Raw genomic sequence first — 24,968 nt, 5'->3', positions numbered from 1 at the left:
TATTGCGGTTTTTTTTTTTTTTTTTTTTTTTTTTTTATTCTTTTCAAAGAGCAAGCTTCATAACCATTCAAGGTCCAACTTCCATTTAGAAATGCCCTCGCCTCTGACAAACAACCAAACAGACACACCCACATGTCAGTGAAACATCCCCAACACAATACGGTATAGGATATGATATGACATGACATAATACGACATTTCGTTCAATTTAGTTTCGTATACTGTTATGTATATCAAGCGTAAATGTTTCATGGATATGTATCATTTTTGTATACTTGTAATTATTGTCTACAAAATATTTAAAAAAAAAAACAAAAAACAAATTATATCTGAAATTAAAATACAAACATGAAAAAAGTATTATTATCATATCACCGCGCGATACTTATTATTATAACATTAAAAACTCGTTCCTTTAATCTCCCAATAAAAAAAAGAAGAAAAACATAGTTTTAACAGATTAAAAGTAGCTACGATAAAAGGACAACTATTTCAATATAATCGTTGTGTTGTAGCATCGATAAAAATCAAAAGAGTACCTACCACAACCACCACCACCACCACCACCATAGCAATCTTTTCCCAAAGTCTGTTCGCACGAGCAAACGTTGTCGGGCATCGATAGAAGTCGCCATTATTCCCCGGGTTTCTCATTAATTCCAAGCAAAGGAACGCCGACGAGCGCAATCTCTAACTTTATCGTTCGCGCGCGCGCGCGAGAGAGAAAGAGAGAGAGAGAGAGAGAGTAACCTAGCGAATGTTAGCAAGGCTGCCGTAGAATCGAGGCGTTCTAAAGATAAAAAGAACAAAAAATAAAAAAAGGGAAGAAAAAGATAGAAAGAAAGAAAGAGAGAGAAAGAGAGAGAGAGAGAGAGAAATAGATAGATAGATAGATAGATAGAAAGAGAGAAGAGAAAGAAAAGGAAGGAAAAGGGCCACGAGAGACTGTTTACAATTCATTAACTACGAGAGGTTTGATCAACGAGCAAACATTCGCTCTTCTTTTTTCCAGGACGTTATTTGAATAGGTATCTGCAACGCCAAACGCGCCATCGTTTCCACCACGAGCTAAATTTCACCAACCGCGAAACGTTTGTTGGATGAAACGCGTCGACACGTTATTATCTTTTTCTCTCTCTTTCTTTCTCTTTCTTTCTATCTATTTCTGTTACTCTTAATGATATCGAGGAGATGACTGGTAGATACAGGATGATCGATATACTGTCCGTTTTATTCCTATCAATATACTTTGTTTTCTATCTTTTGAATTAAATAAAACGATGTGTACAATGTGTAGTATAATAACAAGTCGATTATATACAATGTTACAACAAATTAAAAAATGTATTCTATATCGATGTTACTTTTTGTCATTAATTATTTTTGATTATCAAAGAAAAAATACGTATATATTTCTGAAAAAATAGAATAACGTATGAAATTATCTTACCCATTCTTTGTGTCCACTTTACGAATAGTCCTGTTGTATAGTAATTTCACATATAGGTTTAAGTATTGTTAGTGTCATGGTTGATGAGGGGGTACAACGAGAACATATCAAATTCGCGAATATGATCAGGGTTTAATAATTATTAAACGTACGTTTGGAATTAAAGTGAAACCTATCATGTGAGTAGCTTAACTTCGTAATTTTCGCGAAGATAGGATAATCTTTTATCATATAGTCATTCACGATGACGATCGCAAGAGACAAGTTTAACGGTCGAAGAACGTTGAACCATCTCGAAGTGAAATTTCCATGAAAAGCTGATTTGGGGGGTGGTGGGGGGAGGCTTCGAAGTTGCCAGGACCTTTACGGTTCCTTGCACATCATTGTCGTTACTCTCGAAACTCCGAAGCTACTCCTTTGTCTTTCGTGACGTTCAACCCAGGACCACCACCTACCCTCAATCCCACCCCCCCCTCCCACCTCCTGCTAGACCAACTTTCAACTCCACCCTTAGAAAGCCCAGGTTTTCACCGCTAAGAAAATGCTCCCACACGTTTGCGAATTCTCGAAACCTTTTTCTTTATTTCACGTCTGTATTCTATCTTCGTTTCTTCGTTTTTTCGTACAATAGTACAGATACACGTACCATACGTACATTAGGAACATACACACGCGTCTGTACGTATCTATCTATGTACGTTTCTTTTTCTTTTTTTTTTTTTCTCTCTTTTCCGTTCCGTTCCTTTTTCTACTCTTCTTCTTCTTCTTCTTCTTCTTCTATTTCTATCCTTAGAAAGATTCGATTTGGCACTAAAGTTCAATGGGTTCCTTGCCAGAACAGCTTCTTCTACCTATTTCATTCCCGACTCTTTGGCTCGTACGTATGATTGTAAATCGACAATTTCCTGCTCGTATAAACGCCATTGTCCGTCTAGAATACCTAACTTATCGTTCCTCCTGGCTTACCGAATAACTAGATATCCAAGGGGGAATCGACTAAATTCCTTTCACGAATGGAAAGTGAAACTTTATGGTTGCTATAAAATACTTTAGAAAACGAAAAATTTTCTACGCGTGTTATTTGAAAAGTTATCGGCTAACAAAACTTGTTGGTATTTCTGGTCGACGAAAGAGCCAACCATCGTAACTTTTGTCTCACGTTTCGAGAATGAAACGAGAGAAGGCGACTTTAGGTTCATACATAATGCGAAATTTCAGTCTCATACTCGACGGCTTCCCGTAGGTTTGAAATATTAGCAGGGTAAGAAGCGTGCATTATTTAATGCGTTCGCTGCAACGGTATGTCTACCCTCTCTCTCCCTCTCACTATTTCTTTCTCTTTCTCTCTCTTTCTCTCTATTTTACTCTACCACTCTATCTCCTTTAAAACAACTTTCCCTAAGAATAATATTCTTCATCTTCGTAAACGACCGTTTCGTAATTTCATAACGACCAAGGTTATTGTATTTGAATAAGTTAACTATATAAAATAAAGTAGGATATTAATTATAATATTAAATGAGTATTATTTAAAATTTGACTTATATATACATTATATACATTTATTTTAACCTAGACGATGTTTTCCTTTTGTTAAAAAACAACGTACAAAAATCTAAGTAAAATTTGTAAAAACGTGCAATAATATTAAGAGAAGTTTGTATTGTAAAAGATAATATAGCATTTTGTTTTTGTCAAACATACGAGAAAAGAAAAATTCATTCGCAAGTGATCATAAGGTGGTGGTGGTGGTGGAGGAGGGGGAGGAGGAGGATGATGGAATGATTAAGAAACAGTGGAATGCTGGTCAGGCGAGTACCTTATATCCACATAGTTTTTACGATGATAAGCAACGAGTCGGTACAGCTCTCGCTTATTAAGCTCCCTTAGATGGCACGTGGCCACGTCCACTTCTTTTTCTTCTATCCCATAACTGGTAGAAAAGTAGAACGTGCGAGACTATCCGCGTGAGCGTTTTCCGAGTAGCCGGGAAAATCACTAAGGGAATAATCTCGATAGATTATTTTTCCGGCTGTACAAATTAAAACCCGGCGTAACGTAGATACGAAACGAATGATATCGGTAATATTATAAAACATTGATATATTTTTTTCATGTTTTCTATATTATTTTTTGTAAAAAATAAATATAATAAATTCAAGCGCAATACTCTCTTTTATTATATGCAACTCAAGTTAATTATTAAATAAGGTAAATCTTAATAAGAATTATAAGATTATATATTAAACCTATCTATCTTTTAGGTTGATAAAATTATTTCAAACATTGTTCCATATATTTTAATACCATTAAGATTAGTGATGTAACGTTAACAATGAGCAGTTCTAATACACAGTTAAAATACTCAACGAATGATATAGCTAAGCATATAGAGGTAATGTAAACACTACACAATTACAGCTAATTAACTATCTACGACGACTCGATGCGGTACATTCTATTATCCGTAACTTCGAGAAAAGCGAGCTAAATTTCACTGGCTGACGTTGTTGTCCTCCTCGCCGTAGTCGTAGTCGTCGTTTTCCTGACGAAATCCTCTCTGACGATCGATCAATTTTCACAGACTTACACGTGTGTACACTTACACGCACCACTCAACCTTCCATTTCCTACCAACCAGAACTTTCAGTTACTGCTTGTCCACACGTTGAAAATCGACGTGGAATTGCATTTTCCCGAGCGCGGCACTAAGGAAGAAAAAGAGAGAAGAAAATTCTTTCTTCTATTTAGGAAAAATGTTATTCTCTGGTTAAAATATTCTTTATTCGATTTTTATTTATAAAAAAAAAAAAAAAAAAACCGCAATATTGTCAGTATCAATATTTGCGAAAAAATGTAAAAATTATCCTAGTATATTTATTTATATTTCCAAATATATATAAAACACACATATATTTTCTCAACACGTATATCTTAGAGTTAAATTTCATTTAACGTTCGTAGTCTATGAAAATGACAACGGAAATTAATATATAACGTGATCACTGTCTCAAGGGCGGACGGTTGCGGTAAGATAAGTGCGATAACGATAAAAGTTTTCATTACCCGCCGGGAAAACATATTTTCGACGAATAATGGGCACAAATTCTCCTTCTTAGAAAAGCATTTCTCGCGGGAACGCTCTTTCTCGTAGAAAGAAAAATGAAGAAGGAAAGGAAAAGAAAGGGAAGAAATAGAAAGAAGAAGAAGAAGAGATGGGAAAAAAAAAGAAATAAAGGTAAAAAAAAAAAAAAAAGGGTACAAATGGATGAAATGAAAAGTCGCACGAAAAAGAGATCCCGAGATCCATGCTATTCGGCAGTTGGCCACCCACCCCACCCACTCCCACCTTTCCACTGGCACCCCTTTCCTTTCTTATGGGTCGAAAGCTCGTTGCTTCGAGCTAGTCGGGAGATATTCCTTCGTTCTCTCATTCTCTGTTAGAGCTGGCCAACCTCTCCTGCACCAGGTTGCTCCTAGCTCGAAAGTACAGAGAGAGAGAGAGAGAGAAAGAGAGAGAGAGAGAGGGATAGAGAAAGAGTAGTTCGTGTGCAGGTATACCTAGCAGTAGCAGCAGCAGTGGTGCTTTCCTATCCACCGGCGAACGTGCTGCTGTTTCCCTCGTCTATACGTTTACAATCTGCGCGTGTGCGTCCGTTGCTTTGTCTGTCTGTGTGCGTCGAGAGGAGGACGCACGGTAGCGCGTCAAGGCTTTAATGGGATTCTATTTACGGGGTTCGTGCCCCGGCTAAGCAAACACTCCGGCTCCTCCCTTCCCCTTTTGCTCCACTACTCCTACGCTCCCTTTCTCATCCCCTTGCACCTCCTCCTCCTCCTCCTCCTTCTCCTGTTCTGCTCCAGCGTCGCAGCCACTAGCATCGTCTGCACCTCCTTTCTACCACGTCTTGCCTCTCTCCGACTTATATATATATATATATATATATATGAGTTTCATAGATACGTATATACAAACACGCATGCTCGAGTATGCATCTTCAGCTATGATACGTACAAGCATCCATATGTAATATTCTCATCCTCCTTCTTCTCTTCCTGTTCCTCGTTTCACTATACCACGCATCCACACACCATCTCCCTTCGCTCGTCCACATTTGCTCACCCCTTCCCACCCCCTATACCTCTCTCTCTCTTTCTCTCATGTAGGCACTTCTGCGTTTTCAACTTCAGAGGCTTCCCACTTCACCTTAGCGATACGTAAAGCACCTATCCACCGAGTTTCTCTCAAATACTCGACCTTTGCATCGTTTTTATATCTTTTTCCCCCTTCCGTTCTATATCTTTTTTTTATCCCTTCATCTTCTTCTTCTTCTTCGTTTTCGTCTTCTTCTTCTTCTTCCTTCTGCTTTTCCAATCTTCTACTCTGTTGATATCCAACATACGACGATTATTTTAAAGGTTTTCGTTTTTATTTATTTCGTTTCTTTTATCGTAAAATATTTCGAGGTAAAATGAAAAGGCATGTTTGTAACTTGTCTGCTTAAAACTCGTCTTTGACTACTTACGAGTGTTGGATATAGTCGAGAAGTAAGAGTCGTTTGGTGTTAATTATTACGATTATATTATAAATCGCAGAGGTAACTAAATATTTTATTCCGTTTATTTCGTTGAGTACGTTTAAAACACAGACATGTCACAGACAAAGGGTCATATAGAGAATAAATTATACCCGAATTCTATAATGAAGATAGCTTTTAGTTTGTAATTAAGCATTGTAAAAAAGTGAGTCATCCTTTTAGTTCCCTTTTCCTTTTCCTAAAAGGTTTTTACTTTTAAACCGTTATTTCTTTACTCAACTCAAGGTAATTTTCGTGTAACGGTTACCGTTGGTTGGTGTGTATGCTCTTTAAAGTTTTCATAAAGAAAAAAGCCTAATTTAGAGATTCATCGCAAAGATACACAATGCAAAGAAGAATTTCGTTTAGCCGACTCGACTCGACTCAACTCGACTCTACTCGACGAGTTGATGTAACACTAAGGTAGTAGAAAATGTAAACCCGTGAAGGGTTCCCTCGAAATTAGAAAGAGAATTGTGTGCTACAGTGGGAGAAATGTGGTGGTGTGTATATATCCATGTATGTATGTACTTACACTTTATCTAAACGTTAAACGCGTACGTTCGAATTCGTTGCACCTGCAAGTTTTTATGTGAAATAATACTAGAGAATAGTACGCGGCGAAGCAAACGAGCCGTAACTGCATGGTCGAGTAAATTCCACTTTGTGTCTGGTGTTCCACGTTTAAGACGTGTCGAGTTGCGTTAACAAAACGCGCAAGCAAGTGCCGACGATTTACCTAGAAGTACAGTTCTCTTTCTCTCTCTCACTCTCACTCACTCTCTTTAAACGTTTACCACTTTCTTGTTATCGCTCTTTCTACCTTTCCCCATTCCTTTTAAAGCGTTATTTCCAGCCGAACAAATTCGCAAGCTACAGATGCCACTTACCGTTTTGTAAGCTATACCTTCTCAAGCTCGAGCTCTCAACGTTGACTCCTCTTTCTAACGCGGCATTCGAAATAAAAATACAAAAAGTCTATACAAAGAGTAAAACCGATTTAAAGCCACCCACCCCTCACCTCTTTCGAGTTTCTTTCACGATCGCAGACAACTAGAGCACATAATGGTACTAAAAAATGTGTGAAAATTTACGAGCTTACAATTCGCGAAGATATGACGTAATAAAATAGGCGTTAATCGTGATTACAAAACTTTATCTCTTCTTTTTTGTGTTAAACTAGTAGAGAATTAGAGAAAGATAGAAAAGAAAGGGAAGAAGAAATAAGCGTGTAAAAGGTATAGCACGAGCGGCAAGTGTCGACGATAAAACCGGACGATAAAAGCTTGCTCATTAAGCAACATTGTGTGAGGGTGCTTAACAACCTTCCCTATCTTCAAACGTGCTTACGCACTTTCTTGCGCGTGCGTAAAACCGATGTGATAACAAGCCCTTAGCGAGTCACGTAATCCGCTTTAGATCGTTCTTCAAGTAGTGTCACAAGGAATAACATCAGACAGGCTTCCACGTCTGATCATACCTGACACATTTCACTTACAAATGCAATGGAAATGAAAAAGAGAAAAATTGTAAGAACCTTTGTCTAATCGATCCTTGATTTTTATCTACTATTTGAAAAAGAAAAAATTGTATTATATTTTAAATATATATGTATTATATATATATTCGTACGTATATATGCATAGAGAAACTGTGTAATGTAGAATAAATAAAAATTACGAAAGCTTTTGTAGGTAAACGAAAAGTCCATTACGGTTGACGAAGTAGAAGGTGAATCGAAAACGCGACGAGGTAAAACGATGCGTTTTCACGATCGAACGAACTTGTTTTGCTGGTCGTTTTCGAAGCGAGTAAAGCCGCTGTCACCAACAGATTTCAAAAGAGAATTAGAACGTCACGTTGGGACAGAAAATTTTCGTAAGCGGACGCTCTTTCCAATTTTACTTGGACTCGTTCGTTCGTTCGTTCGTTCGTTCCAACCTTTTCCATCATTTCTACCTTCCAACCAACCCTAGCTATCTATCCTTCTTCATTTATTTCTTCCTTCCTTCCTTCCTTCCTTCCTTCCTTCCATCCTTCCATCTGCGCGCTTATCGATTAAGACTTCCCCATTCAGAGACGGGTAATTTCCTGCGAATGTAATCGTTCGTTACAAAAGGAAGTAAGAAGAATATGTGATGGAATAAGGTATATAAGGGAAAACGGTGGTATAGTGCGTGCGGTCGTATTTAATTAAAACATTCCGGGCATATCGTAACGCGTTGACTAGGCTTCTGATTTCAAGGAAACGTAAACCAAGCTAACATTAAACACAAGAAACTTCTGTTCTAATATAATGTAATAAAGGATGATAAATTGTTTTATCAAATAAATCTCTATGCTGAGGTTAACACACACAATTGAATTAATAAATTTAATTTTCAAATGTAAAATAACGAAATAAAATCGAGAGAAAGGTGGTTTACTTTTCGGAAATACGAGAAACGAGAAGACGAACGAAATATATTGATAAAGATAATCTTTGTGTTTCTTTTTGTTCTTTTATTTATGGCAACCAAACGACACACGAGTACGTTCGTATTAAATTTCTATATGCGATGTAAAGAACTATTGGACAGCATCGTTTTTTAAAAGATCACGTTTACGTTGGAACCTTTGAATATTCGAGAATACGCGAAAATCGTTAGCCGCGTCTGTCCAACGTAGAATCATGCTCGTTTTATCCACCTACATTTTGTTATCGTTTCGATACCTACAACGATATCCCCAACTCGAGTATAGAATTAAAAGAAAATAAAAAAATTGTAAACGAAAGAAAAATATACTAGGTTTTCGATTACAAACTCGTATACCGACCATTATCGAACAAATATATATGTATATCATTCATTTTTCTTTCTTCATTTTACTTTTATTATTTAATATTAAATCAAATGGAAGCGCGATTTATATTTAAAAGTGTGTGTGTCACTTATATATATATGTATATTTTAATATCGTAGAAATATTAGTTAAACTGTCATGGTAAATATCGTTGAACGATGGATTTCAGGTCGCACGTAACAACTGCGTTTTATCACGCGACAGAAATTTGTCACGAATCGTGTATGATCACCTAGAACGATTAATTTGACATAGTTGAACGTTTTCGCATCGATTTATTCGGTCGGTCTGTCGGTCTTTCGGTTTTTTGGTGAATCGGTTGGCCTGTCGGTTGGTTGGTTGGTTTATAATCGATCGTCGTTAACCAAGTCGCTTAACTATAATATATTTTCAAATACATTCGCATGATTTTACTCTTTGACGTAATAACAGTTTGAAATAACAATTATCGCAGACACGTGTGTGCCAGAATTAAGGAAAGTTTGCTGAATCCTAATGAATAAATAGTTGAATGCACAAAGGCCGATTACAATTTTGGGTACTTTGAACATTTCACCGAAAGTAGACCAACGAAATACAGAATGTTGATTATCTAAATACGAATTTAAATTAGCTTGCTTCGTGCTTTAAGTGCCAAGTACCGAAGCGCATCTGTACGGCTCGCACGACGGCAAGGGATTACAAGACCATTTTACATGGGATCTCTCTATGTTATTATAGTTCACGTTTTTCTAAGAGCAAAATCTAGAAACTTCTCGGAGATTATCGTAGACGATAAAATCGTTCTTCCTATTCTAACACCTTCTACACACTTTTCTATCTTTTTAACTATGCGATATCATCTTTGCAAATCCTATACGAGACGAAGATAGAATTTTAAAATCTGTTCGCATTTCTGGATTTTTCTCAATACCGATAGCTATAGAAAATATCATACGAAGTATACTTTAATATCGTATCGTATACTTCGACATCTCTACGATAAACCGTCTTTCGAAACGGGGAAAAATAATAATACTAACGTTAAGCGTGACAATACGAATCGAAATAATATTTTATTGGGAAAACAAAAAAAGGACTTTTAAGAATTATACGAAAACTTTGTTACGTTAATTTATCGTTTTTTTTTTCATTAAAAATCGATAAACTTAATCGCGTTCCTCTATTATTTTCTTTCACTGATCTATCTATTATGAAATAAAATTCGATATTTTGTCAAGTAAAATGTTATTAATCATGTATAAAGTAATTTTTCAAGGCCATCGAGAAAAACGGGAACATCAGAGGGAAAAAATGTAACCGAGAAGAAATTCGTATTATGCAGAACGAGCTTTGTGTTGTACGACGTGCAATTTCGTGAAAAAAAAAAAAAAGAAAAAAAAAAAAAACGTCGTCATACATGCAAAGTTCGCTGTCTCGCATAAACCATGCTCCTCAAACATTTGAATTTCAATTAAAAAATCGATAAAAACGTGTATGACTCTCTTCTACCTACCTCCTCACTCCCAAAAAAATGCTTAGTTACATTTATTGTAATATTTTAAATGAATGAAGAAAGAAAAAAAAAGTAATTTTATCCTTTATCATTCTCTCTTCTATTCGAATTTGAAAAGCAAAGAGAATTTTCACGTTCGACGATTCATACAATCATTCTTTCTTTTTCTATTGAACGAATCTACAAATTGTGTGATGTTTCTTCTGTCGATTTGTCCTATATATAAATATATATATATATGTAAAAACATCATATTATTCTAATAAACTTTTCTCGATATTCAAACCGTATCCTTATCCTAGAGCAATGCGAGTGCATATTTGCAGATTTATACGTCGATGTTTATAAAAGCGCATCCATCCGATATTTCAATACCTCTCGACGAGATGGTTGTAGATTGTGTCTCGTGACGGCCGCCGTTCATTCGGCATCTATCAGTGTTACCCTTTCTTCCTTTTCTTCTTCTTTTTTTTTTTTTTTATTATTCCTTTTTTTTATTTTATACACACTCTCTTTTAGCTCCTTTTAGCGCCGCAGCTTTTCCACTTCTTTTTTGTTTCTCTCTCTTTCTCTCTATTTCTCTCTTTTTTTCTTTTTTTTTCTTTTTTTTTTTTAATTCTTTCTTTTTCCAATACCACGTGCTTCAAAGCAGAGCGACGTCTCCATTCACGAGAGAGCTTGCATTGTGGTGAATACGAGGTCACAATATGCTCCGATATATTTACGACGACGAGCCTTGTACTCGCGATAGTTATTTTATTATTTTGAGAGAGAAATATTTTTTTTCGAGAATCGCGCGACCGACATACACGTATAAAAGCGAGACAAACACACAAAGAGGTACAAACGTTAGAAAGGTTATATGTATACCGTAGTATCGTCGATAGTTTTTCCGCAAAGTTTCACAATTTCGTTAATATCGATACTCATAGATATTTTCTTATTTTCTTTCTATTTACCAAATAAAACTATCGCGTACAATCGAGATCGATTTTATCGATAAAGCTTTAAAAATAGATTTAAGGTATCTAACTAATATAAGATTCGTTATATCGAGTAATAGAAAATTTTCTAATCTACTTAGTTAAATGGAAAACGATTTCTCTCGCGAACGATATCAAGTAGAGAAGAGCAAGCAAATAGTTCTACGTTTAGAGGGTTGCCTGGTTGGTTGGTTGGTTGGTTGGTTGCTTCCTTCCTTGCTGGCTGGCTCGTTTTTCCTAGGAAGGTTTCGTGCGTGCTCTTGCGAGGAATCACGTGCGCGAACTAATTTCCCTGGTACACGCTCGGCTCCATCGGTGAGCTCTCGCAGCTTGCAAGCTCGGCTTGCGGAAACGTGCTAAGAAATTCTTATATACCCGATCGCATTAAGGACAGTCATCGATAACGGCAAAGCTTTACGGAAGAGAAGAGCACGAGGGAAATATTAATCTAACGTTATCTTGCTGAATCAATGTCCCCCTCACCCCCTCTCCCTAACCCTTTCTTTATTTGTTTTATTTTTTGGTTTTGTGTTTTGTTTTTTTTTTTCGGTTAAAAAATTTATTATTTAAACAAAAATTATGATTACGACTGAAAGTCACGAAAACGTGAGAAACGATCATTACGACGAACGCGAAGCAGAAGCTTACTCCGATTTATTATTTCGCAGCTTCGAACGATAGATCACCGGGTTGACTCGTACGTCATCGGCTCGTATCGCGCAGTCCATTGTTTTCATCGAAAAAAAAAATATATAGAGAGAAAGAAGAGAGAGAGAAAGAGAGAGATAAAAGGTGGAAAGAGATTTTTAGAACGGTAAATTTTTGTGAACGCATAAGCGCGCATGTTGACGCATACAGATTTCTGCACGGTCCGTTCCAATTAACCCCTCTCTTTTTCTCTCTATCTCTTTTCCACACTCTCCCCGTCTCTCTCTCTCTCTTTCTCTCTCTACGTCCCTTTCTCTCGCACTTTTTCTCTTCGTCCCTTTACCCCCTAACCTTCCGCTCGGCCGCGAACGTACGAGGGAGGACGATTTTTGCGCCCCATTACGCGACGCATTGTGCGGACGAAAGCGGGAATTGCGGTGGGATGTTAATAAAAAATTCACCAGGCCGGAACGTAGAGCGTAGATATTTTTGTCCCTAGTCCGAGCCGAAGACACGTTTTCATTGCTATCGATCCCCTCACCCTTATATATATATCTATCCATATAAATTTGAAATATCTTTTAATTACTAAATTCGACGATGTGAAAAGAATTTTTATTGTGAATAAGAAAATAATCAATGATTATTATAGTTAGCGTCGGTTATATTTATTACGAGAAAGACGGGGACTTCTTCGAAAGGGATTTCTTTTCTCGAGGATTTATATTTGAGTAGTAAGAACTTTCTTTAATCTTCGTAGGAAGGAGGAGAGATGGTAGTGGCCGCCCTTCCGAAAGGGCAGATGAGCAATGTCCGTGTAAAAAGAGGGTTGAAACACTCGACGTTTGCCCTCGACGAGTTGAGATCCTCAAAGCACCCCATTTGACCTCGCCTTCTCATCGTTGTCGTCTACGACAACTTCGTCGTCGTAGTCGTCGTCGTGAGAAACACGTACGGATCGTGAAAGTGTGCGTGCGTACTCACTCGTCGTATGTGTGTGTGTGAGAGAGAGAGAGAGAGATGGAGTCGATCGAATGAATTTCTCGGTTCGAAGGACAGAAGCGGTAAACACTCGCGTACAAGGTGTGAGCTTCACGATGCTTCAAGTCGATCGTTTAATCGACGCTACTCGAGATTAGCGGCCACCCGGCGCTAATGTGCGCCGGTCTCTACTCTACGGTGCCATTAAGCGCGTACTTAACACACTGAAAACGCCTACAGGGAGAACTCTGTTAAAGCAGAAGGAACGAACAAACCGGAGATACCAAATAGATAGATAGAGAGAAAGACAAACTAGAGTGAGATAGAATGTAAGATATATATATATAAAGAGAGAGAAAGAGAGAGAGAAGGAATACCAGTTGAAAGCCCTTTCTTGACCAGTTCTCGAGATCTAAGTGAAAGAGAATCTTATACAACTTTGAATTGACAAATTCGTTTTAGCCATTCCCTTCATCTTCCATTTGTCTATTCTCTCTCTCTCTCTCTCTTTTTCTTTTCATCTGTTACATTTCAGCAGAATTTTAACGCCAACGACTTTTAAAAACCTCAACGACGTCCTGGCTACGTGGATATTTTTTTCTTTTTTTTTTTTTTCTTTTCTTTTTTTTTTTCTTTTTTCTCGTCTAAGGAGGTAAGCATAAAAAACGATGGTCTCATTAAGGAAGACAAAAGACCGTTTCCTCTTGACTTTTTTTTGCGATCCCACTTTTGCGATCTTTAGACGACCTTTTCCCTCTTTCCGTTCCGTCAGTCAGTTTCTCGCGTAAAAGGTTAAACTTTTAAGAGGACTCATTCAATAATGAAAACGAAAGTCCGTTAACTAAGAGGTAAACGTAGACGACATGGACTGATTTGGTTATATAATTAGTTACTTCATAGAAGGAAGAAAAAAAAAATGGAGGCAGACGGAGGAGAAGGAGGAGAAGAAGAGACGAGATGAAGTAGTTATATAATTAATTACTTATATAATCAATAGGGACAAAGGAGCTCGCGTTTGAAAGAATTTTATTAATTTATATATTTATATAATATGTTTTTATAACACGTTGAATCGAATTTTAATATAAGATCTATGTAATATCTAGAGAGAAATATATAAATATATAAAGATTAAATTTATTATTAGTTTTATCGTACTGTATAAAATATAAAAGAAAAGGAAAGAAAAGAAAAGGAGGAGAGAAATAACGAAGAAAGAAAATGAAACATAATATTTATTTTTGTCGACGGTAAACGTTTGCTTTAAGAAATTCCTTCTTCAGGAATAAGTGGGAGGGGTGGAGAGGGGTGAGCAATTGGTAGAAGAGAAGTTAACGCCAGTCCCATTTCCCTCCTGTTCCACTACCTCCTCCTCCTCCACCTCTCTTTACAATTGTACACGCCTACCCCTAACCATCCGTACACCAAGTGTTTATTTAGCTTAACACTTGCTAATGCCTCCCCCATGGTACTCCACGAACTGTTTATACTTCGGTTGGTGCTGCTGCTGCTGCTCCGCTACTCGAGAACGGCAGAACGGTGGTTGGGGAACCCACAGTCGCTTCTTCGAGCTTTCCAAGAGCTAGTAGAAAAGGGGTTTGTGGAACGGGGGTCAGAGTGAGGTGGGCTGGGGTGGAGTAGGAAAGGGGGTGCAAGAGTAAGGAAGACGATGGAAACCGAAACAAGGGGTTTCCTACGGATACGGAACGCGACCGGCACGACGTCGCTTGCTTTCATGTTTGCCTCCTTGAAAATCCTTCGACGGTGAATGCTTCTGGAGGTGGAGCTTGAATTAAGTTAGCCTCGACTCGAGAAGTCGACAAACCGCCTCGTTACCTCTCCGCAAACTTATTTTACACTTTCTTTATAGTACGAAATAGAAAAGGAAAGAAAAAGAGAGAAAGAGAGAGAGAGAGAGAGAGAGAGAGAGTGAGTAGGTGAATATTATATCAACAAATTCTATATCAAAACATTTAAAATTTCTATTTGAAAGATCGAATATTTTTACAAATATTATTAATTATATTTATTCGTAATTATATCTAATGACCGTCTATTTTGTTTTTTTTTTTTATTTTTTTTATTCAAATAATAATAATAATCATCGCGAGATTAATCGTAAGATAACAGTCGCAATAATTTGTGAGAATTTTATATTAAAAGTTATATTAAATTATTTGAGAAATAATATATTATATTGAATGTGTACGATCTATTTCGAAGATTATTTTATACGATGATGAAGAAGGAGAATAAAAATTGTTCACGAAAATTCGAAGTTTTCTCGAAAATTTGCCGTGGATAATGGAGAAGAAGAAGCTTTACAAGAGCGAAGATGTACGGGAAAGCGAGGTCAAACAAATAATACGATCTAGGAGAAGGGAACAGCGTTCGTCTAATAATAGATAAGCTTCGCGTTAGCGCTTGTAATCTACGAGTGGTAACCGAAATAGAAGGGAACGAAAAGGGGAAGAGGGATAAGTGTGTGGTGTTAGTTTCAAAGACGTGTTATAACGATTCGTTCGAGAAACTTTCTTACGAAATCTCATTCAAATTTCTTTATTAATAGTTATAAACAATTGTGATGAATTTCTTTGAGATAATACAAATCGATAAAAATTATTAAAAAAAAAAAAATGTTTTTGCTTTAAAGTACGCGCATGCATATCTGCATATCGTTATAATGTTAGAAATTATTCCAAATACACGTACGTACGTACGTATACCATATACGAGGAAGACAAATTTAAATTAGAATTGTAAATAACGATGTGTTCTCTATTACGATATGTCACGTACAACGATTCCTGGATCGGCGATAAGCATTTGCAAGAACTTGTCGGAAAAGTCAGTCGTAAAGTGAACGATTAATCATCACCGGATATACGTAAATATGTTTGATGGTAAAGTAAGATCAAAGGTTTCCTTTTTTTTCTTTTTCCCTTCTCAAAAAATCGATCGCATTATAATATTTATGAACTTACGATTGGAGGAAGACGATTCAATATAATATAATCTTCCAATTTAAAATGAATCTTCACCGATATTAGATTATTATTGCATTTGATCGTCGTTGTCTCGGAGAAAATCAATTATTCGTTATTTTCAACAAAAAATAAGAGAGAAAAGTGTACAAAAAAAAATACGAACAAGCGAGATATATATATATATATATATATATATATATATTCGTGTTGATTTGGAGATGCACTAGTCGAAACGATGTTGAATTTCGGATTTGAGTTGAAACTCGTTGAACGATGCACGAGAGCCGTCTCGCTTCTCGCTTATAAGCAAATCAGATTACCTTTTGCTACGGAGAGAAAAAAAAAAAAAAAAAGAGAGAGAGAGAGAGAGAGAGAGAGAGAGAGAGAGAGAGAGAGAGAGAGAGTGACAGAGAGAAAAGAAGAGAAGAGAAGAGAAGAAAAGAGAAGAGTTGCAAGTTTTTAACTCTCTCTCTCTCTCTCTCTCTCTTTCTCTCTCTCTCTCTATCTCTATCTCTATCTCTTTCACTCTTGAACACATCCGCTATACAGTATGTCGCATGCTTCCATCTTCTATTAATCTCATACATTTCTTTCGTACGACGTGAAGAGGCGGAAATTCCATTCTAGTAAATTACATTTTCATCCGTTTTTCTCCACCTATCTACTGGATATAGGATTTTTTCCCTTCCCCATACTTCTCCTTCCTCCCATCTCTCCCTCCCTCCCTCTCTCTCTCTCTCTCTCTCTCCTACTCACGGACTCTCTGTGTGTTTGAAAATACGCGCGTAAAGCTCGACTTTTCTCCTATGTCGAAGTCGTAACGAGCGTTTGTAACGTCCCAACGACGTATGTACGAGCTATAGTAACATTTCTGACAGCGTGCGAGCTTACGCGTTCCTGGTACGCGATGTTGGTTTACGCGGTATAATTACATTTTACCCCGAGAGTTTCTCGTACGTGAGCGTTCAAAAAGCGTTTGCACCTGCGGGTTCTCGAGGGGTTTCGTAATTTCGTGACGGTAACTCTCTTTCTCTTTCTCTTTCTCTCTCTCTCTCTCTCTCTTTCTCTCGTTCGTTGTTAGAACATCGCAGAGTCCCTTCCGTGACTTTCGATTTTATTTCCGATAAGTCGATTGATTAGCGAAATTAATTCCTACGTCTCGTTTGTCGATAAAAATTAATTTACCACGCTCAAGCACCTTACTTTTATTTATCCGCATTTTCCTATGTTTTTAAAAGAGATCTATATATATATATATAATATTTTAACGGTTTAGAAATACATCTTTTGAAATAATTCGTATAAATGTATTCTTGCGATTATCGTTAATGCTTCCTAGCGCAAGAAGTAGTCAGCAGAGAGTTATTACTAACGCTTTCATAAATAGAAAATGATTAACGACTACTATTGCATAGAGTAGAACGTAAAGTATAATGTATATATATATATATATATGTACGCATTGGCGTATGTACAATGTTCTAACAAATTCATAGCATTGCACGAGGAAGTTACGATGTTTGTTGACGATCGAGCTCTCTCTCTCTCTCTCTCTCTCTCTTTCTCTACGTTATATTATTGCACGACATTTATGATATAACTAGCCTAGCACGTGTATTTCTACTGTGCCAGTAGTTGTCGACGAGAAATTTTCGTCAAGTTTCATAGCATCGTTTACATGGGTGTACAAGAGAGAAAGAGGGAAGAAGAGGAGGAGGACGAGGAGGAGGAGGAGGAGGTAGTGGCGGTGTAGGACAAGTTATTGTCGTGTAAAAATAGACTCCGAAATAGAAACGAGATAACGAGCAATTAATGAAAAATATCGAGCATCGATAGTACCGATACAAATTTTGCTTCTGTTTTTTTTCCCCTTTTTTCGGAAGACCTATTTTTTTTTTTTAATCATTGTTTCGTTAACACGAATATGACTCGGTCTATATATACATGTGTGAGTATGTGTGTGTGTTTATACTTGTAGGTACATATGCATCATGCAACGATCCATAGAGTGAACCGAATCGATTTTTACTCTGAAGTTACGAATCCCTATCTCTCTCTCTCTCTTCCTATCTCTTTCTTTTTCTTTTCCTGGATTCTCGCGTGGTAGAATCCGGACGATAGGAAGACGATGAAGAGTAATAACACTCTGGAGACGTTAGACCGCATCGTGCTACGGATATCCGGCCCACCGAGTTTCTATCGTCTCGTTCAATCTTTTTCGTCCTTCTTCTACTCTCTCATTCTCACTCTCTCTCTCTCTCTCTCTTTCTTCTTTTTATCTTTCCTTTCGTTCCCTTTTTTATTCTTTCTCGTGCACGCGTCGAACCTCACGAGACCGTTGGAAAATTCAGTTTCCAATGTGGCTTGAAAAATGAGATCCCTCGACGGACGCACACCAACACGGATTAAAAGAATGCGAACGGTATCGAAGGTCGAGTGGTCTGCGAAGGGCATCAAATTTGCCTCCTCGTCCTTCGATACCTCCGATGAATTGTTTTGTCGAGCTGTCCTCTTCTCCACCTTTTTTAATTACACTTTTCATCGCCAGCGGCCGGTTCCATCGCAAACATTCACCGCCGTTCGCTCTTTATTGTCAAGCATATTTTTTTTTATTGTTTTCTTTTTTTTTCCTGTTTTCATTTTTCATTTTATTCCCGGCGTACTATGTATATATGTATGTATATATATATATATATATATATATATATATATACTATTCTCCAATACACATCGTTCCTCAATTTCGTTTCCTTTTATCGACCATTCCTCGAAAGCTAATGGATGATTCAATCGACGATATTCCATCGTAGAAATGTTTCTGGAAATGTCATAACCGTACGTACCAAATGTAATTTATAAAATATTTCAATGAACGTTACACACATTTTTTTAACGATACAACGGACGGACAAACCGTCTGGTTAAAATATTCCATGGGAGATTTTGACGGAAATTCTATCGTTAAAAAATAACGTTACAACGTGGCGCACAATTACTTTTATTTTCTTTTATATCAGATTTACCCGTCGAATTGCGGATTTGTATTATAAAAAAAGAAAAAAAAGAAAATAAAAATAAAATAATTCTAAATAAATACGTAATACTATTTTAAGGTTTTCAGACTTCGTTTAACTTACGAGATTATTGGATGCGTCGCGCGTATTTTTCTTCTCTTTCGTTTTGTGTACGATTGTAAAATATTAAATTTAACAAAAAAAAAAAAAAAAAAAAAGAAATAAAAAGAAAAAAAAAACAACCTATGCCGCGTTTGTATGCCACGTACAAAGATCGTATCGATCTTTCATTCGCAAATGAAATTCTGTTTTTGTTTATTCAACTTCATAGGTCTAAATTACATTGGCGTTCTTTTATTAACCGACCTATTCCGGTCTCAATTGTTCCAGGTAATCGAAGTTCCGCTATAATGCAATACGAAGAGCGATGGCCGCGATTGATTACTTCTCTATATTCGCTTCTGCTTTGAACCGTACATTATTTACGGTCTTATAATCGATGTAAACGATCGCATCCCTAAAATCATTTCATTCTATGCCGATTTAATACCATTAACTGGACACGTAAATAACATTTAAACAACACATATATATTATATAATAATATATATCTATACAATACAATAATTGTCCGAGTAATCTTCTAATCTCTTCACGGACGAATTATTTTTTTTATTTTATTACTAACGCGAAGAAAGGTTCTTCTCTAATAATTTTATTTATACGAACAACAACAACAACATAATATATATATATAAGACAATAAAATCGACGTTTGAAAATTTACAAAATGAATCTGACAATACGCGAAATGATATATTACATACAAATTACGTTATCACGCGATAGATTAAAGTTAATGAAATGATAGAAAAATGTAACAGTAGGATTACGTTAACGTTTTGAAATAGAAAATATGTGAAATAAATTGTTTCTTTGTGAAATAGACCGAAGGATTGTTCGTTTTACGTGTTGTTGGTCTTCTCCTTTTGGGTTTCTACGTGTTGTCGTTTAGTTTTCAAACGAGTGCCTTAGAATTCTTTCTCGCGGTAATGAACTCGGTCGTTTGCACGCGATCAACGTCGCGAGTCTTCTCTGTTTTCAGGTGATTTATCGCGAATACCTTTCGACGTCACAGCCATGGTTCCGTGCATAATTCGGCTCCTGCATTCGCTCGGATTCTCGTGATATCCTCGCGAATAATTTCGCTATTTATCACGGTCATTGTCGAGCGCGGAGAAACACGCCAGTCCGTTTCGAATTAGTTCATTTAATCGACGCTAATCGCTTTCACCGTCTAACATCATTCGTTCAGAAAATATCTACTACTACTGCTACTATTACTACTACTACTATTATTATTACTACTACTACTACTATTACTACTACGATTCGTTTCTCTTGTCCTCCCCATGTTCCATTTTCCGAACAAGCCCGAGGTATGTTTTAGATACGATCAAAATAATCTATAAAATACTATCGATTATAATCGATCTGTTATAATTATACGTATATATATTATATTATATAAATAAATAATAATTTTGTCGTCGAGAAAATAATAAAAATTTGTATTCCGCGCAACGTGTCACCAGAAACTCTGACACACAATGATAAAAAGTTAATTTAATTAGAAAAAGATTACTTAATCTTTTATAGTGTATATACCACAGAACAATTACATTAGAGAAAACAGATGGGAATCTCATAAACCGAGATACGTATCATCGATAGATAGTACCTTTTATGAGATACGTCAGTAGAAATCGAATCGAGAGAATCCAAAGCAAAAGTGTATAGAGTATATGTACGCAGGATCGAAGGGTAAAATGAATTCCGCTTGGGGCCATACGCAATCGGGTTGTAAATAAATTTTACTGCCCCGTTCGACTACGGAATTGGGATATATTTTGTTGAATCGAATCGTGGCTATAACAGCTGCCCTCGAAAAAAGTATAAAAAAAAAAAAAAACCGCGCTTTCGTATCCGTTGTGACGAAACACGGACATTTCGACGATTACTCACTGATTAAAATTGTACCGTAGGAAAATGAAGTTTCACGGGTACGAGTTCGCGTATTTCGTGTTAGCCTACCGATAAAATACGTTCGTTCGTGATTTACACGCTGTTGCTTTTCCAAAGTGATAAACGATTTTCGCGTTTCCTCGTCGTTAGAAGAAAAAAACTGGTAGAATCAAAGAAGGAAAGAAAACAAAGGAAATAAATAAAATAAAATAAAATCAAATAAAATAAAATAAAATTAAATAAAATAAAAGAATATTGAGATGAACCATAGGAATTAAACGACGAGTTTTCTCAACGACCCTTTACGTACATTTTCTTTCAGACATAACTCTGACAAATCGCGAGAATTATAAATTGTGTGTCACAGTTTTGAAAGAAAATAATTAACGAATAAGGACAAATATCCATGCGAAGATATTCGTACAACTTACGTTAACGACGCGTAACACGTAATAAAGATCGATAAATAAAATATTAAATTAAACGATTATCAATACTTTTTTCAAAATCAAATCTTTTATATAATGTAACATTGTAAAAATTCGAAATAAATAACACGTTTGTTATAAAACGTTATAAAAGCAACTCTCGATCGTATTAACTTTGCATCCAAGGATACTAGTACGACCGATATTAATTTGCATATGCGATTAAATATCTGTTGACTTGGTCAGTAATCAGACACGCACGGAAAATGATAGTCCATCGGTATGTATGTACATAGACTTCGATTACCGATCGAATAATCGAACCCGTTTCGACACGAACAACGATTTCGCTTCCTGAAAATGATTATCTGCCTCGCACAAAGGTGCAAATTCACAGAGTCATAATATAACGTTATGCAAGCTCTTCCCTAATTGTTTTTGAAATAACTAAGCAAACACGTTTGTTGTTAATAGATGTTTCAAATCGTCGAATCTAAAAACTCCAATATAGATGTATATACGTATATATTTCGTTTTACACAGCTATTTAACGAATAAAAACAAGCGTCTCGTTCCTGTTTCCTTTGTTTAAAAATAAAAAAAGAAACACATATATATGTTACCATCAAAGCCGGAAATCAGTCATGGCTAGTAATTCCTCGCCATTACAATAAATGCAAAGAGCCTTCAGACGGAGTCGAAATTTGAAAAATTCTTACAGTTTTTCCTAGGCATCGAACATAATAATTTGATATTCTATAGAATAAATATATACAGAAACTAATATATACATATATAAAATAAAATATTTACAGAAACTTTTCAAAGAAGTATCGGATATATATTCTACGATTAAAATGTTTAAATAGTAATTTGATATTCTATAGGATATGATAGTATTATGTTCGATGCCTAGGAAAAGCTCTGTAAAAAGTCGTATTTTCCGACTTCGTCGTAAGGCGTTTTACATTGATAACAATGCCGAGGAATTACTAGCAATGACTGATTTGCGGCTTTGAAGGTAACATATATATATATATAAAAAAAAACAAACATGTACCTTTTGATAACTGCAGACACGATCAATACTATCTCCCATCTCTGTTCTTTCTCGTGCAATGACTTCGCCTAACCGCAGATACTCGTAATAGTAGTAGTAGTAGTAGTATTAGTAGTAGGGAAGAAAGGTAGAAATTGTCTGAACGATGCGGCGAGCAAATAACCAAGTCCGTTGCGGCTGGAATCGGATGGAACTAGTTGAGAGAAAGAGAGAAAGGGTTATAGAGAAATAGGAAGGGCAGGAAGGAGAAACCGGGGGTAGGAAGGAAGGTTAGAGGAAAAGCTGGACATCGGTTTGACGTTGGCTTTGACGTCCCTACTGGACATCGCGTGCAACGTCACGATGCAAGCCAGGTCTCTCTACCTACCCTCTGCTCTGATCACCCTTACTCTTGCAACCCCTTTGGTCCACCCCTTCTCCACCTTCCCCCGTGCCACCCCATCGATGTACCGGCAACAACCTGGGGCATCGATGAATCAAGTAACTGCCGCCGTGGCTACTGTTGCAGCTTCGAAAAGCTACGTCCACGTGACCGGCGTCATGGCCCAGCGAACGGGAGAGGGTCGCGTTAAATCCCCGCCCCCGTTAATCCTCCCTTGATCCCTTGCCCCTTTGCCCCTTGGCCCTTCACCCCTTGGAAACCCCTTGGTCATAGTGGCAACGCGCTATTTGTTATTTTACTCTTTCGGCGACGCGTTCATTAATCAACCTCGGCCGCTCCGTTTGCCCGTCGTTCTGCATTTTTCACCATGGCAGGAACGCGGACGACGTGCTGCCGCCCGGACGGTGCTACCCGGACGGTGCTACCCGGATGGACGGACGGACGGACGATGCCGCCGCTCTTTTTCATCCCCCTTTCTTTCTTCATTTCTTTCCTTTTTCCTACTTCATCCTCACGACTCACGCTAACTTTCCTTTTTCCTCTTATCTCGTCTCGATTGACTCCTCTCTCTTTTGAACTCTCACACATACACACATATACACACTTACGTTCTCACTGTTTTTATCTATCTCTGGCTTTTTCTCCTTCTCGTGCAGCTACTCCTACCCCCTGTAGTTCTTACGGATAGTAGGAGGGGATAGTTGCATGTTTCTCTTTTTTTCTTCCAATGTACACGCACGAAGACCGATGAACCTAGAAAAGAAAAAAGAAAAACACTCACTCACCCACCCTTTTATATATGGTCGATCGATTTGTTAGGGTAAAATGCAAACGAAATGAGGGATGGGGGGAGAAATCTCGATAAGCCCGCTAAGATGGCCATCTTTTTCCCGTTCTTATGTCGGCATCGTAACCACCCCCTCATTCGTTAACTATTAAAACTTTATCGTAATTTTATTCGAATTTATTCATAAGGATCGGTTAATATGTTACGTTATAATTCTTTGTAATAAATAAATAAATAAAATCATCTTTTTGTTTTTCTCCTTTCTTTATTTTTTGTTTTTTTTTCTTGTTTTTTTTTTTTTTTGCGATTTTATCGATAGTATCTATACGGTATTTACCAATGAGAATTCTGTTGAGAGGGATCGTTCAACGGGAAGAAGAGCACTTGTTATTTTATCTCTTTTCAACGAATCTATTCGATGCAAATGTTTTTTCATGATGTTTGTTATCGCAGTTGGGTTCTATTATAATATCACTGAAAACTAGAGAAAATAAAAAATTGTCTAAAATTATCTTCTCGAGTTTTATTTTGTTTTCTTTTTTAAATTGTATAATACATCCAAATCTTATTTAAATAGATATATTAATATTAATTTTATAATTTCTTAAATTGTAAACATTTTTTTATATAAGATCAAATCGAATTAGCGTTAGGATGATTTTTTTTTTTCAAGAACTTTCAATAGTCATTTGTAAATTGACACTTTTTACAAAGGGCATTTTAATTTAATCTTTTTGGTTGAACGGTACATACGGTTAATCGTTAAACAGCCCGCGGCATTCAACGAGAACACAAATGTGGGATATTACGATTAGTTTTCGAACATTAGTATCTCACTCTTCCTTTTATTGTCAGTTTTTGTTTTTTTTTTTTCTTTCATCGAGCATTATACATAATAGGTTAATAACGAGCCGACTGTTCATCAGAGCCGAGATCAATCACGGATAGCGATCCTATTTGAACAAAAGGATTTGAGTAATCCTTTTGTAGGTTTCTCCGAAAAATGTTGTACAATATAAAATCGAAAATGAAAATCTTGTTACCTGTAACATTAATTGCTTATCGACATTCGTGCTTGATAATAAATCATATCTCTCTCTCTCTCTATCCTTTATACACACAATTCAATATATAAAAAAATATCTTTGATTATAAATTTTTATAGAATATTCAATGAATAATCAAATATACATCACTGTTAATTAAAGGAAAATATTGTTGGAAAAATATATTTTGCTCTTGTTTTCGCGTGTACGAACAAAAGCAGAGAATTTCGATAAAAGGAATCGAAAAAAAAAAAAATATATATA

At 36.5% G+C, this 24,968-nt stretch overlaps 1 protein-coding gene across 1 annotated transcript in view; it reads left to right on the top strand.

The window, feature by feature from the left end:
- The window catches only part of LOC106788666 (protein vein), a 152,347-nt gene that overhangs the window by 122,940 nt on the left and 4,439 nt on the right, over nt 1-24,968 (top strand). The window lies entirely within an intron of this gene.

The sequence above is a fragment of the Polistes canadensis genome, unplaced genomic scaffold (assembly GCF_001313835.1).
Source record: "Polistes canadensis isolate GaletaPanama2010 unplaced genomic scaffold, ASM131383v1 scaffold_147, whole genome shotgun sequence".
NCBI lineage: Eukaryota > Metazoa > Arthropoda > Insecta > Hymenoptera > Vespidae > Polistes > Polistes canadensis.
This window is presented reverse-complemented; position numbering and strand designations above follow the sequence as displayed.